Source organism: Triturus cristatus, chromosome 11 (genome assembly GCF_964204655.1).
Source record: "Triturus cristatus chromosome 11, aTriCri1.1, whole genome shotgun sequence".
NCBI lineage: Eukaryota > Metazoa > Chordata > Amphibia > Caudata > Salamandridae > Triturus > Triturus cristatus.
In genome coordinates this window covers 130,678,152-130,691,900 of record NC_140594.1, presented here as the reverse complement: position 1 = coordinate 130,691,900, position 13,749 = coordinate 130,678,152, and positions in this window count along the sequence as shown.

Below are 13,749 nucleotides of genomic sequence, written 5' to 3'. Positions count from 1 at the left end.
CCTACACCACTCCTGAAGCTCTGCCCTTGTTGGAAGACAAAGGGAATGGGCAGTATTGTGGAGCTACCAATGTTAAAAGCCTTTGTCAAACAGGCGAAGCAGACATGCTCAGTACTCAATCATGATAGAGACTGATAGTGAATAACAATCACCTTGTTGTGAGAAGAGATGTCCAAAGATATTCCAGAGGTGAAAATAGGGAGGCCCTATGACAACTTTCTAAGATGTTGCAGTGGGGAATGTTGTTAGGAGATGAAGCAACACAGAGAAGGGTGTATAGGAGGAGGAAGAAATACCACGGACAAGGGCGGTGGGAGAAGAAGAACTAGAACCTCAATCACAGCGCTAGCGGCAGACGGACACTAATTAAGATGAACCATCTTTGCTTTGTCCATGCTCCACAGATAGAAAAAGAAGTGACGCTTGACACACAATGGCCAGTTAGGAGGCAGCAAAGAAGACTGACAATGATGCCAATGAATGGTAAGCAATACGCGAACTCCAAGCCGTCAATGGTAAATAATACCCCTCGCAGCAGACAGACCATGCGCTGTCGGCCAGTGTGACCTAAACAGTAGGGATTATCCATAACTCAGAATTCTGATCCTCTGTTTTTGTAGATATCGGATTTTAACCCCTTACGCATAATAATGACCTAAGTATTTTAAAGATGCATTTATTAATAGGGAGTACTAAATAATACAAGACTAAAAAAAACCATAACACCCAATATCAGCTACTGCTGCTTAAATGGGAGGGTGCGTGCTCCCAGTATCTGCAGATGTCTGAGAGTTCATTTCCTTGATTCACCAAGGTATTGCAGAAAGTTGTAATAAATAATTTGTTTTTTAAGTTCTGTCTCGTCGTGTGGAGTAAATTACGTTTAGCTGATCAACAAATATTTTAATTTGTGCCTCATTTAAACATGTGTAACTTACAATTTGTAAATAACAGACAATGTCTGGCATTCATAAAGGTAGCTTTACACCTACTTCAGTATCCTGACCATGCACAACTTTTGTATTCGGTTGTATTTGCATTCATGTAGCACTTCATACTCGTATATAGGTGTTAAAGCGCTTTAGCAGGTGAACAGCATACTACACCCTAAGAAGTGTTTGGAATGAAGAATGTTGAGTTGCATTGATGCCCCTGGAGGGAGTGTTTTGGTGTCATGTGTGATGTTCAGAGTAGTTCTGTCATCATATTGGTGGCTTAAGTTTGCATGGAGTCAGTAAGAGTGAGTACAATGCATACTTTATATTCTTTTAATATTGTGTCTGGTTGGAGGAAGTGGGCAATGAGCCTGGCCTATGGGAAATGTGTTGGTGCTGTGCATGATGAGTAAAGGAATTCCTTTCTAATGTCACTTAGACTGTGTCATTGCGCTTATGCTTGAAGTGGAATAAAGCAGAGTGAGATATACTTGTGACCATGAGTGTTCCATTCTTGAGTGTGAATAGGTTCAGTTTACTTGACTCAACTGATGTCCGTATTTTGCTGGTGAGCTGTAGAATTTGTTTGTTAGCCATCATTGTATAGAAAAATTGTTTGGGAAGAGCCTGGTCTTTTTTACCTTCCTTCCTTAATTCCAAGTGATATTCAATATTTCTAGTCTTTGGGAAGAAATTCTGAGTTTGTGCAACTTGTAAAAGCGGGGGTTCCACTGAAGAGCTTCTTCATGTAGGGGTGGGGGTAATCAGGCGAGGTGCTAGTCTAGAAAGAGTGTTCTGTTCATTGAATAGCCTTCTAACGTAGTCCAGATGAACAATGGAGTCTGACCATAAATTATCCTGTACAGAAGCAGAGTGGCTTTAAGGCAGAGCATCTGGCTATACCAAACCCGTGAAGCACCTGGAACAGTGGTGTTATGTATTCCCATGTACAAAGGTGTAAGATTTGTTTTGTTGGTGCTTTTAGGATCCACGGCAATTTTTGATGTAGGAAGAGTGGATTTCTACGTAAAGACAACATGTGTTGTCTGGGCGAAAAATGACAAGAATGATAATGGACTGCAGCTGCTGAGGGTAGCCTAGATGAGGGAAGAGTTTTCATGGCGTAGACTGTACTTTTTATTACACAGTTCACTTGAAAGGTAAGGGAAATGTTGGAGTCCATGATTACTCCCAGATTTCATACTTTAATTTGTCTGGTGGGATGTTGAGTTTTTGGTGCAAGATAGTGTTAGTTGATGAGTCTAGCTCCTTTGGGTTTTCCAGTGTTAAGATAAACTGTGTGTTGTCAGTGTAGATGTTGCAGGTTAAGTTGAAGAAGCTGATGAAATCTGTTATTGGAATGAGGTACAGGCTGAACATCAGTGAGATGATCGAACCAGGAGGTATGTCAGAGTTATTAGTGAAAGAACTGATATGAATGGTGACAGCAAGGCAATGTTGATCCTGCCTTGAAGACAGGAAGAAATCAAGTCTAGGATGCCTGCTCAATACCACCCTTTTTTAGTTTCAGTAGTAGGGGTGGTTGGTGGACAGTGTCAAAGGTGGTGAATAGAAAAGCAATAGTAGTGCAACCACTGTTGATATCAGGAAAATTTCCATTACTCTGCAAAACCTGTTTGGTGGTCAGAGTATGTTGTTTCTGTTCTGTGAAAGTAGAGATGTGTGTGAGTGAAGCTATTTAAATGAGTTTACCAATACATTTCCATATTAATGGACCATCAGAGATCAGCCTGGAGTTTTTTTTGCTCAGTATGCTTTTTCTCCCTGAGTACTCTAATGTAGGTGATGTAGGTGGTCTTTAGCTTAGAGGGAATTATATTGACTTATTCAGGATGGTTCAGATAGTGGATTTGGAAAGTTGTATGTCCTTGAAGAATTATGTGGGGCAGGGATCTGATCAAGGGCAAGCTGGGTTGTTAGTCTTGGCCAGTTTTCTGAAATCAGTTATAGAGTTGTTTGAAAGGAATCAAAGCCTACTGTCTACCTGTGCCATCTCTCTTGTTGATTCTGGTGTCAGTGGGCGTGTTGGCCATTTTACTTCTGAGGTAATATTCCAGTTCTTTTTTTAAGACACATTTTTTAAAGACTGTGGGCCTACTTCACTAAGGGCCTCCACCCTTGTGCCGGAGGCCCGCAATCATGGGGAAGTCTCCGCACTCTGGCAGAATCTCCACAATGCTCCACGAGTGCAGAGATCCTTGGTGAATGCGGCCCTGAATGTCAGAATTTGGCAGGTCTCTGGGTGTTGTGGGATTCTGAAAGCATCTTATGTAGTTTATTTGAAGGCCATTTTGAGAACCATATGAAATAATGTACTCATTTAGCAATCTTTGTTTTTTAAACTGTTTTTATTGATAACAAAATGCAGCAGTATAAGACATTATACACATCTCTTTGGTAAGGCTACACAAGATCTCAGCTATGTTTCACATTTTCAGGAACAGAAATACATAAAACCACAATCTTCAGAGGCAATGCCCACCTTCATAGTTGCAGCAATGGATCTGGGTCAAAGCTGTATGAAAACCGGCGACTGACCCGTACGTTGTAGCATATTATCCTCAGCTACCCAGTATGGGGTCTACCCTCGTCTCACCCACTCTCTCCCACAGTGTTCGCCTCTCCTTCCTCAGCTCCACCATAGGGGAAATGCATATCTCACCCCTATATTTGTTCCACTTTCCCCACTTATGGTCCCATTTTCTGGGGCATCCCCTCCTTTTATACACAGTTTTTTCTGCAATCATGGCATGGTCCATGTCTTTTGCCCAGTCTCGTACGTGTGGTGTCATGTCTACCCCCCACTTCTGAGCGATATTTCGTTTGGCGATAATCCAACCCATCGTGACCCACGATTGCTCCGCCTGTGAGAGGTCAGTTGCCTCCCAAATATTGAGGAGGCAGAGTTTGGGAGACGGTTGAATGGGTTTATCGCATGCCCTGGCCAGTTGTCGGGTGACATCCTCCGAATATTGTTGTATGTGGGGGCAATCCCAGAGAATGTGTGTGAATGTGCCAGTCTGGTTACACCGCCGGAGGCAGAGCGGATCAGGTCTCCTACCCAGCCTAAACAACAATTTGGCGTCAAAATATACCCTGTGGAGAATATTGAGCTGGACCAGCCGTAGCCGCATAGGAATCACCACTTCTCTGGGCGAAGCCTGCGCCTTTCTTCAGTCCTCGTCAGCAATCTGCCCCAGATCAGTCTCCCAGCTCGACCTTAGTTTCAGCATCGGATCACTTTGATTATTTACTAATTTCTTGAACGTGAGGGAAATGGCCTTACTGTCCATTGGGTCCAGCAACAGTCTGTCCTCCAACGGCGAGGAATCCGGAAGGGGGGTACCCTTCGGGAGGGCAGAATCATAATTTTACAATCTTAATAAATGATTGCATATCCTGTTGTGACATTTGTGGCATGTTTCGTTTTCTATAATGTTGTTGTAGAGTATATTGTTCTGGCCATAACTTTTTGATGTTTTCATTGAACTCTGGAGTCATTTTTCTGTCATTAGGGCATTTGAACCTCATCAGAGGTGTTTGTTTGTCTAAGTCTTCAATGACCCAGTTGAGCCAGTTGTGGAACTGTTCCACTACTGTTATTTAGTGAGAGAGGTCATGGTGAGATTGGGGTTACGTAGTGGTAGGAGAGTGAGGTTCTTCCATTGTCTGTAAGTAGTTTTATTAGTCACTGCTGTAGTAGTAGTTGATTTAATGGAGAGGTAGATGAGGTGATGGTCAGTGCTGATTATAGGAAGATTTCATGCAATTGTGATAAGTCCCCATGAGGTGAAGATTGGTGTCCCTTGTTGAATGTGTAGAGACAGAGGCAAGTTGGGATAGGTTGAGGGTTGTTAAGCTTAAACACAGAACAATGGCAAATCGATAAAGAATTTTAGGAAAAAGGTATTGGTGAATTAAACTATTGGTCCACAAGCACTGGTACTCAAGTGCTCCTCTGTTTTAAAGCTGTGCAATCAGGCAAAATTACACCATTCACAGTGCTTTAGAGAAGTTTACTCAATCAATGACCCATTCTGTATGCTGTGGAAGCAAAATGGGAATCACCGTGCCACAAGCCAAGAGAAGGCTGACCCTAACCCCCTCTATGCCTATGTGTGTGTGTATATATTGGAAACTTTTTTTTAAAAACCTACTTTTTGACTAGTTTGCGCATGGAGAGTTTCAAGATGATCTATCAACTGGGGGCTGAGAAAAAGGAGAGGGAGTTCCCAAAACACATTTTCCACATTCATTTTTCATTAGGAACTTCAGACACTGCTACTGCCCAAACTGGTGAACGGTTTTACACCAAACTTAAAGCTAGATCTTGGTCCAAAAAGAGTGCTTTTTGTATTTTGGTGTAAATCCATAAAGTACTTTTTGAGCAATTAATGCTAAAATACTTTCTATATTGCATGCTGTAGAGGATCCACGGGCCGACAGATCTCAAGCTTAGATCTCATTGGCTGCCTCCACATTAACCAGGATGTGGCAGCAGCCATCTTAGAATTTGGGACTCAGTCCCAAGTCTTAAAAAAAAGGTTAAAAAAGACATAAGGGGGCAGGGATACACTTATCCTTAGACATGGTGGTGGTGTCAAAACGGTTTAAAAAAAATTGCCACAAATTCATAGAGGATCCCTGGCAAAAAAATAATAATTCAATCTCAGGAACGACGCACAATATTCCTTTTGGGGAGTTAATAGACCCAGGAGGCTGAATGCAATAAAAAAGGGCGGGGGCCCTCTCCCTGAGCCTCAATAGGCCCCCATCATGCACAGTTTTATCATCAATAATTTATTTGCAAATGTTACAGTGATATTATCAACGATGTCCCAGAAGATGTCATAAATGATGTAATATGAGTAATTACCAATGCATGGCGAGGGTGCGAGTTATAGTTACTTTATGGCATGAGTTATAGTTACTTGAGATAACTATAACTGGTAAATTTCTGTAGTTTTGTGGGTTATAAATGTTATATTGTCACTGAAATTCTCACCTAACTATAACATTACTTTAGCCTTTAGTTTTTTCAGTGAATCATTCGTTTTCTTTAAACATAAAATATTTTATTACCATATGTGAGCCCCCCGGCTTGGAGGGTGGGGGCATGCAGCCTCCTCCCCTTTTTTTTTTTTTAAATTCTTTTTATTAAACCAATTCGACAGTCTTACAACAGATGTTCAGTGCTCCTCCCCTTTTTTATCGCTATGAGCTCCGGGGATGGGGTTCCTGGAGCTTATTTAAGCTCGGGAAGGGGGGTCGCGCACCCGTCTCCCCTTTTTAGGCCTCGCCTGACCCAGCCGATGCGCTGGTCTGGCGAGACTTATTGAGAGGGCTCCAAAAAGTGCTACCAGGCCAGCCTAGAACTACAGTGTATGAGAGCGGGCGCGCGCGCCGTGCTTTACCGCGATTACTTTCGGTTTCACGGCCGCTTTGATGTTTGATCGTGATCGCGATCACTTTCACTTTCACAGCTGCACGGCCGCTTTGCGTAGCCAATAGGTCTCGCTTTTGGGACCTTATAAGTATTTAGTTATGCAACTGTTGCATGGCTAAACACTTATAAGGTCCCAAAGGCGAGACCTATTGGCTATGCCAATGCTTGTTATATACTGCAGCCCCTTTAAATGGGGTCACCAGGGCCTCAAAGAGACGCGGGGAGGTGGACGACGTGCCCCCTTCCTAAAAGAAATATTGTGCGCCACTTGGGCCCTGGCCCACCCAGGGGGGGGGTTTAAGAGAAGCACAGGAGACCACATTTTCTTATATTTATTTTGCAGCGTATGTATGGATCCTCCGCGGATTTGTGGCAAAATTTATAAAACACATTTTTGGCCCCACCAGGCCTAGGGGGTCAGAGTATCCCTACTTTGCCCCTTATGACTTTGTTTTAACTTTTTTTCAGGACTCCATATCTGAGTCTCGAGTCCTAAGATGGCTGCCGCCACATCCTGGTTGATGTGGTGCAACCAATCAGATATCAGCTTAAGATCTGTCAGCCCTGCGGATCCTCTGCAGAGGGAAATATAAAAAGTTTTTGAGCATTAGTTGCTCATAAAATACAGAACGGATTTACACCACATTACTAAAAGCACTCTTTCTAGACCAAGATCTAGCTTTCTACCAAATTTGGTGTAAACCCATTTAGCTGTGTCTAAAGTTCCTCTGCGAAAATGAATGTGGAAAACGTATTTTGGGACCCTACTTTTTTCCGGCCCCTTCTTAACGAATCATCCCTAAACATTCCATGCGCAATCTAGTCAAAAGTAGAACTTTTGGGGAAAGTTTTGTGGAGATTCTTCAAACGACACAAATGTAATGAGCAACACAAAGAAGGCGTTTCCTATGGAAATACGATCCTAACTATAACTATACACATAAAAACTAACGATTCAAAAAACAAACGCTGAATTGCACCAGTTATAGTTTAGTAAAGAAGCTATAATTGCCCCTGGCCCTGTCCATCAACTGTTGTTTTTGCATTTCTACTGCTTATGACATGATATTTTACATCAACCATGACATGTTAAATGACATCATTTATGATATCACTGGTGACATCACTGACATCAGTCGATGATGTAATATACAGATTAGAATTAATGAGTGCACACGTGTGGGTCCTTAGCATGGATATAGCATGATCCCTAGTGACATTTTCACAGACTATAACATACCTTTAACCTTTTGTTTTTTTCAGTGAATTTTTTAGGTTTTATTAAATGCAAATTAAGATATTAGTACCATACCTAACTATAAGATCATTTTAACATTGTTTTTATCCTTATAATGAATGGCAGGGGGTACTTTATCACATATGAATATACATATATGGTCTAAAGTACCCCCTCCCATACATTATATGGATATTGCAAGTCAACAAGGAGTGCCATAACAATATAAAGGAAGAAGGCTAAGGGCCAAGTTCCTTTATAAGTTATGGAACTCTGAGGTGACTTGCAATATCCTTATCACGTACACCAGGGGGTATTTTATCCCATATAATGCATCGCCACACCATCACCTTTCCCACAAACCACTTGGAACCTTGGTGTATAGCTCTTTCCTATGAAAGAGACAGCATGTTTGCAAGCATGAAGAATAAAAATAAAACCTCTAGTACACGGCAGAGAAAATTGTCTTTTTGAATATTTTTGGATTAGAACAGTTTGGAGCAGCTAACTCTGAGACCTGATTGATATGCTATACTATACTAATTTCAAGAATGCAGACAGTGAAGGCTTGTCTTGGTGCTGCCAGCCCTTCCTTCAATATGGGGAAGCAAGAGTCACTGAGAAATATGAAATATGAAAATAACATGTCAGTATACATTACACAACCAATAGAAGAAAGTAGAACTGAGTTTCTGCATTTTTTAACATCTTATCAAACAGCTATTGATAAATTGTAGTTTTAATGAAGTTTCTTACCTTCTGGTTTTCAATTTTGATTTCCCTGATATTACCACAAACATTGCATGCCGTCAATCATACCTTGCAAAATACCCATACAGCGTGTCATTACAAGTTCAAAACTGACCTGTTTTGCAAATGTGGATCCCTTTTTGCTATCTGGTTCCCTAATAGGCCACTTTTATTTTAGCACCGACAATTTTTGTTGTCCCAGTGGATGGTCTCAAACCAGAAAGTCCTGCAGGACTGCTCGGGTAAAATGCCCCTGTGGGTGAACTTTACTATCCAGAAAATAGTGCTTCATGCACATATGGAGGAGCACCCATATAGCTGCCTGGCAAATGTCTAGGCCAGGGACTCTGCATACTTACGCGGTAGTAGCAGCTTTGGCCCTCGTTGAGTGAGCATGCAGTCAGTCCCGAGGTTGCTTTATAGCCAATGCGTAGCAGATCTTAATGCTGAGCATGATGCAGCAGGAGATGGTTCTCTTCTTCACAGCGTTGCCTTTCATCACTCCAGAGACCTCCACAAAGAGCTGATCATCCACCCTATGGTCTTTGGTACAATCAATGTAAAAGCTCAACACTCTTTTGGGGTCTATGTGATTGAGTCTCTCCTGCTCCTTAGAGGGGTGAGGCGGAGCGTAAAATGTCAGTACGTTGTTTTTTTGACCAACGTGGAACGGCATCACAACTATCTTCAAAAAGGACGCACGTCTCTGCAAAACCAACTCAACTAGGAAGAAAGTGGTGTATGGCAGGTTGACACAAAGAACTTGAAACTCACTAAAATACTGCGCCGATGGTATGGCGACGAAAAACACTGTCCTACCGTTGAGGAGCCGCAAGGAACAACTTTGAAGGTCCTGCGAGGTCATTCAGTCCGGGGCCACAAGGATGACTTAAGTCTGGTCGATTCTGATCTTCTTGAGAGCACAGGGCAGGAGTGGTATCAGCACAAAGGCATAAAGGAGTCTCAAGTTCCACTCAAGGAGGCATGCATCTGAGAGAGAGAGAGAGAGAGAGAGAGAGAGAGAGAGAGACACCTTGAAAATTCCATCCAACATGCAGAAGTGTTGGTAATGCGCGTTCTCTGCTGTGGTGAACAGATTGAGCCAATGTTCTCCCAATGTGCGGATGAGACCTCACACCACCTCCAGGTGTAACTGCCACTTGCGATCCACTAGGCACCAATGGCTGAGCTTGTCTGTCATAACATTCAATTATACTTCCAAGTGGTTCTCCACCAGTAAGATTTCTTGGTGGTCCAGCCACTTCCAGAGGCACAAGGCCTCCTGGTACAGGGTCTGTGACCCACATCCAGTCCCACAAGCCTCCCCTTGATGGATGGAAGGAAGGCTTTCAACACCACGCAGATGGCCCTCAACTACAAAAAGAGCTGGGAGTCTGACAGAGACCAAAGACCTCTGATCTCCACTTCTCCCAGATGTCACCCCAACTCAGAAGGGATTGCATTGGTCAACACTGTGAGATCTAGGTGAAGAAGGAAGAGGGGTCTACTGCTGCAACAATCGTAGTCCAGTAATCACCACTGCAGATCTTTCAGAGTTGCCTCCAAAATGTGAACATAGTGGGAGAAGCCCCCTTGATGTTGGGCCCACTGACACTTTAGATTCCACTGCAGAGCCTGCATATGCCATCTGTCGTGCTCAACCAGCAGCATGCAGAAGGCCATCAATCTCAGCCGCCTCAGAGTAGACCTCACTGAAATCCATGACTTATGATTAAAGATCAGGATCATTGCCTGAATATCCTGTACTCCTTTTCCCAGGGGAAAGGCACTGGAGCATCTGAGAATTAGTCAGGCATGACTTCAGCCCATCTATACTGAAGTCCAAAGATGACATGAGGTTCCGCTGTAGTCTGGATGTCATTGAAGGCTTCCTCAGGCAAGCCTGCCTCCAGAAGCAGTTGCCAAGGTAGGGGAAAACTGGCAACCCTGACCTCCGGAGGTGTCCTACCATCACTGCCATCACTTTCGTGAACACCCAGGATGACCTGGTGAGACCAAAGGGGAGCACAGCAAAATGAAAAAGTCCTGTCTCACCAGTAACTGCAGGTAGCGTTGATGGGCCTGCAGGCGTCCTGAAGGTCCAACACCACCATCCAGTCTCCAGGGTCACGGGCAGATATGACCTGGGCCAGTTTTTGAGCATTTTGTTTTTTTTCCTCCCAGAGAAAGGCACTGAAAGGGCGCAGGTCTAAAGTCAGTTGAAGGCCTCCGTCCTTCTATAGCACCAGAAAGTAGCAGGAAAAGCAACTACGTCATACTTCTGGTGCAGGCAGCCTCTCAATAGCACCTTTGGCCATAAGGGCTTGTATTTCCTACTGCAAAACAGAAAGATGGTCCTCGATCAGTCACTGGAGGGGTGGTAGAAAAGATGCTGCGGTGCAGAAAGCAAAGGTAGAGCGTAACCCTTCTGCACAATTTCCAGGAATGACCGGTTCGATGTTATGGCCTGTCATTCCAGGAAGGATCATTGGATCCTGCCTTCTACTGGGTGGCTCTGCTTCATCAAGGGCACACTAAAGGGGCTTGGCAGGTGGAGCTGCAGAAGGGGCAGGGGACTGGGCAGCCCACTGACCTTGACTGTGGGGGTGGTGGACAGTACGGCTGCGGCCGCAAAACTTCTGAGTTCCTTGCTGGGGTTGGATTGGCTGACCGTATAGGGTTCCTCTGACGAATCCATGAGAGGAACTGTAGGGCTGGTGCGGCTGAGAGGTGGAGCAGATAAGCCCAGGGAGCATGCCGCTATACTGCTATCCTTGAACTGCTTGAGAGCAGACCCTGCCTTGTCCTCAAACAGGTGAGTCCAGTCAAACGGCATGTGCATGTAAGAGAACAGGACATCACCTGAAGAACTGGTGGACTGCAGCGTGGCATCAAATGGCAACATTGATGCAAATGGCCCGCCTGATGGAACCGGCGGTATCCAAGCCACAATTAATTGAGAACTTGGCTGTATCGCGACTGTCCTGTACGGCCTGGGTGAGGACCATCAGAGATCATCAGGGACACCTGGAAAGACTTGAGTCACTGAGTCCCAAAGGGTGTGAAAATAGTGCCCCAGCAGCCGGCTGGCATTTACTGACCTAAGCACCAAACCCTCATCCTAAACGTCTCCACCAGTTTTGACTCCCTATCGGGGGAGTCATTGGGAATGTATTGGGATTAGTCTTGCTTGCAGATGCCTGCACCGCCAAGCTGTCAGGTGAGGGGTGCTGAGATAAAAAATGCAGGGTTGCCTTGGACAGGACAGTGGTGTTGTGCAATTTGGTGGTTGACCGGGGGGACCAAAGTCAGGCTTGGCCTAGGCCCCCAACAAAGTATCTGTAATGGCCTCGTTAAATAGTAAGAGGGGCTCAGTAGATGTCTGCCCCGGCTGAAGAATCTCCATAAGTACATTGGTCTTGACCTCCAAGGTGTGGAGCCTCAGGTTAGGGACTTTGGCCACCCTATGCATAGCCATGGCATAGTAACCACCTTACTCCATGGCAGGGCCAGGGGGTGAAAGGAAACCATACTTAGGAGATTATCAAGGCCACCAGCCTCCTGCAGGTCATCATACCAATTCTCCTCATGATAAGGTTGGCCAACCTCATCACCCGCATGGTAATTGTTATCCAAATCCCTACCGAATGGGGAATTCATGGTGTGCCGTTGTAGTTGTGGAGGCAGATCAAATGGAGGAAATGGAGCATCAATGGCGGCCAGATGTGACTTCGATCTAGGTCGAAACAGCGGTGACTCAATGCCAGAGAGGATAATGGGGGCCTTGTCCTACGGCATTGAAGGAGTTGGCATCTGCGTTGAAGTGCCAGGAACCAGCATGGACTGTGGCAGCAGAGGTGGAGTTGAGTGGAGGCAGAGTAGGTCCCTTGATGGGCTTGGAGGGTCCAGGCGTTCCAGCGGGAGTTGGCAAGTATCCGAAGAGTAGGAGCATGGCCTCGCACAACTCTTTGGTCTGCTTAAGAGTGACAGACAGTCCCGGAAACCCAGGTTGTGCCAGAATAAGTTCTGGGATTGGATCTAGTATTGCCTCTGAAGTCGAACAACTTTAAGAGTAAGATCACGCTGTATGGCGCCATCCACGCTCCTTCTCAGGACAGTGTAAGTGGCGGGAAGGGGCTAAGTCCCACTAAAACTTCTTGTGCTTTTTCTTCCACTTATTCAAAGATTTGGATCGAGAGGAAGACCGGCCCCTGGAACTACTCTGGTGACTCGAACTGGACCAGGAATGAACTTCTGACTTGGATCGGTCTTGTTGCGGAGTCTTCCAGTGCTTGGTGATGTAGAGTTTCACCTCGCAGTCTCACAACGCCTTTGGGCTCATTGACGCGCAGTCACTGCAGACCTCAGAGTCGTGGTCTGACCCCAGGCACTATAGGCAACTTTGGTCACTAAAGGGCCTAAAACTTGTCGTTTTGGGAGTTGCACACTGTAAAACAATTATGTGATCGAGGTAAGGGTCATAAGGAGGCGAGAAGCAGCTCTGGATAAGCATCTGTTGTTGTGTAAAGAAAGGAACTGAGGTCAGTGCGTGGGAGTGGTGACTATATTGGCTCCGCACATGGGGGCAGATTCACAAGCCCCTTACGCCACTTTTGCGTCACTTTTCCCATGTTAAAAGTGACGCAAAAGTGGCGCAAGGAGCTTGTAAATCTGCCCCATCATTTCCAGAGCGGAACGGCATCTGTGCGGAGCTGCATGGCGTCACCTACAGGTGCGTAGAGGTACTGACGAAACGTTTCCAGATTCTGTCGGACACCGGGGGAATGAATATTCAAAAGGTGAGGAATCTGTGACTGGAAATCTCTTATCAAAAATATTTTTGCTGCTTCATGCTGGAAGTGCTAAATTTAGATTTTGTTTGTTTTATTTTAAAACCGAACAAATTGAAAGTGTTTCCTGCACCCTTCTGATGATTACATTCCACAAAATAAGACAAGGAAGCTCTTGTTATGGCTTTGTCAGTTACTGATAAGGCCTTAGCCTGAGAGTATAATCCCAGCTCCTGGTTTGTAGCTATAAAGAGTAAAGAACAGGAATGGGCAGGCGAGGGGAACTGCAGAGAGGAGAGGCATTTGCTTTCGGTCATTTCATAATCTTGAAGTGCTGCTAGACTGTTAAGGTTCAGGAACACACTTCAGAGCAGGCCCTCCACACTGTTAATGACACACCACCGCCTCTTGTCCGCGGGCTCGGATACCTGAGAGGGGGGAGAACCAGGACCTCCCCTCTGGACCTAGTGAGGCAGTAAGGGACCTCTGAGGAACGGTGTTTGTGGTGTTTGTGATGTTTGTGATGTTATTCTGCATTTTGCGGCACAAACTACCATTGTCATGGCACTT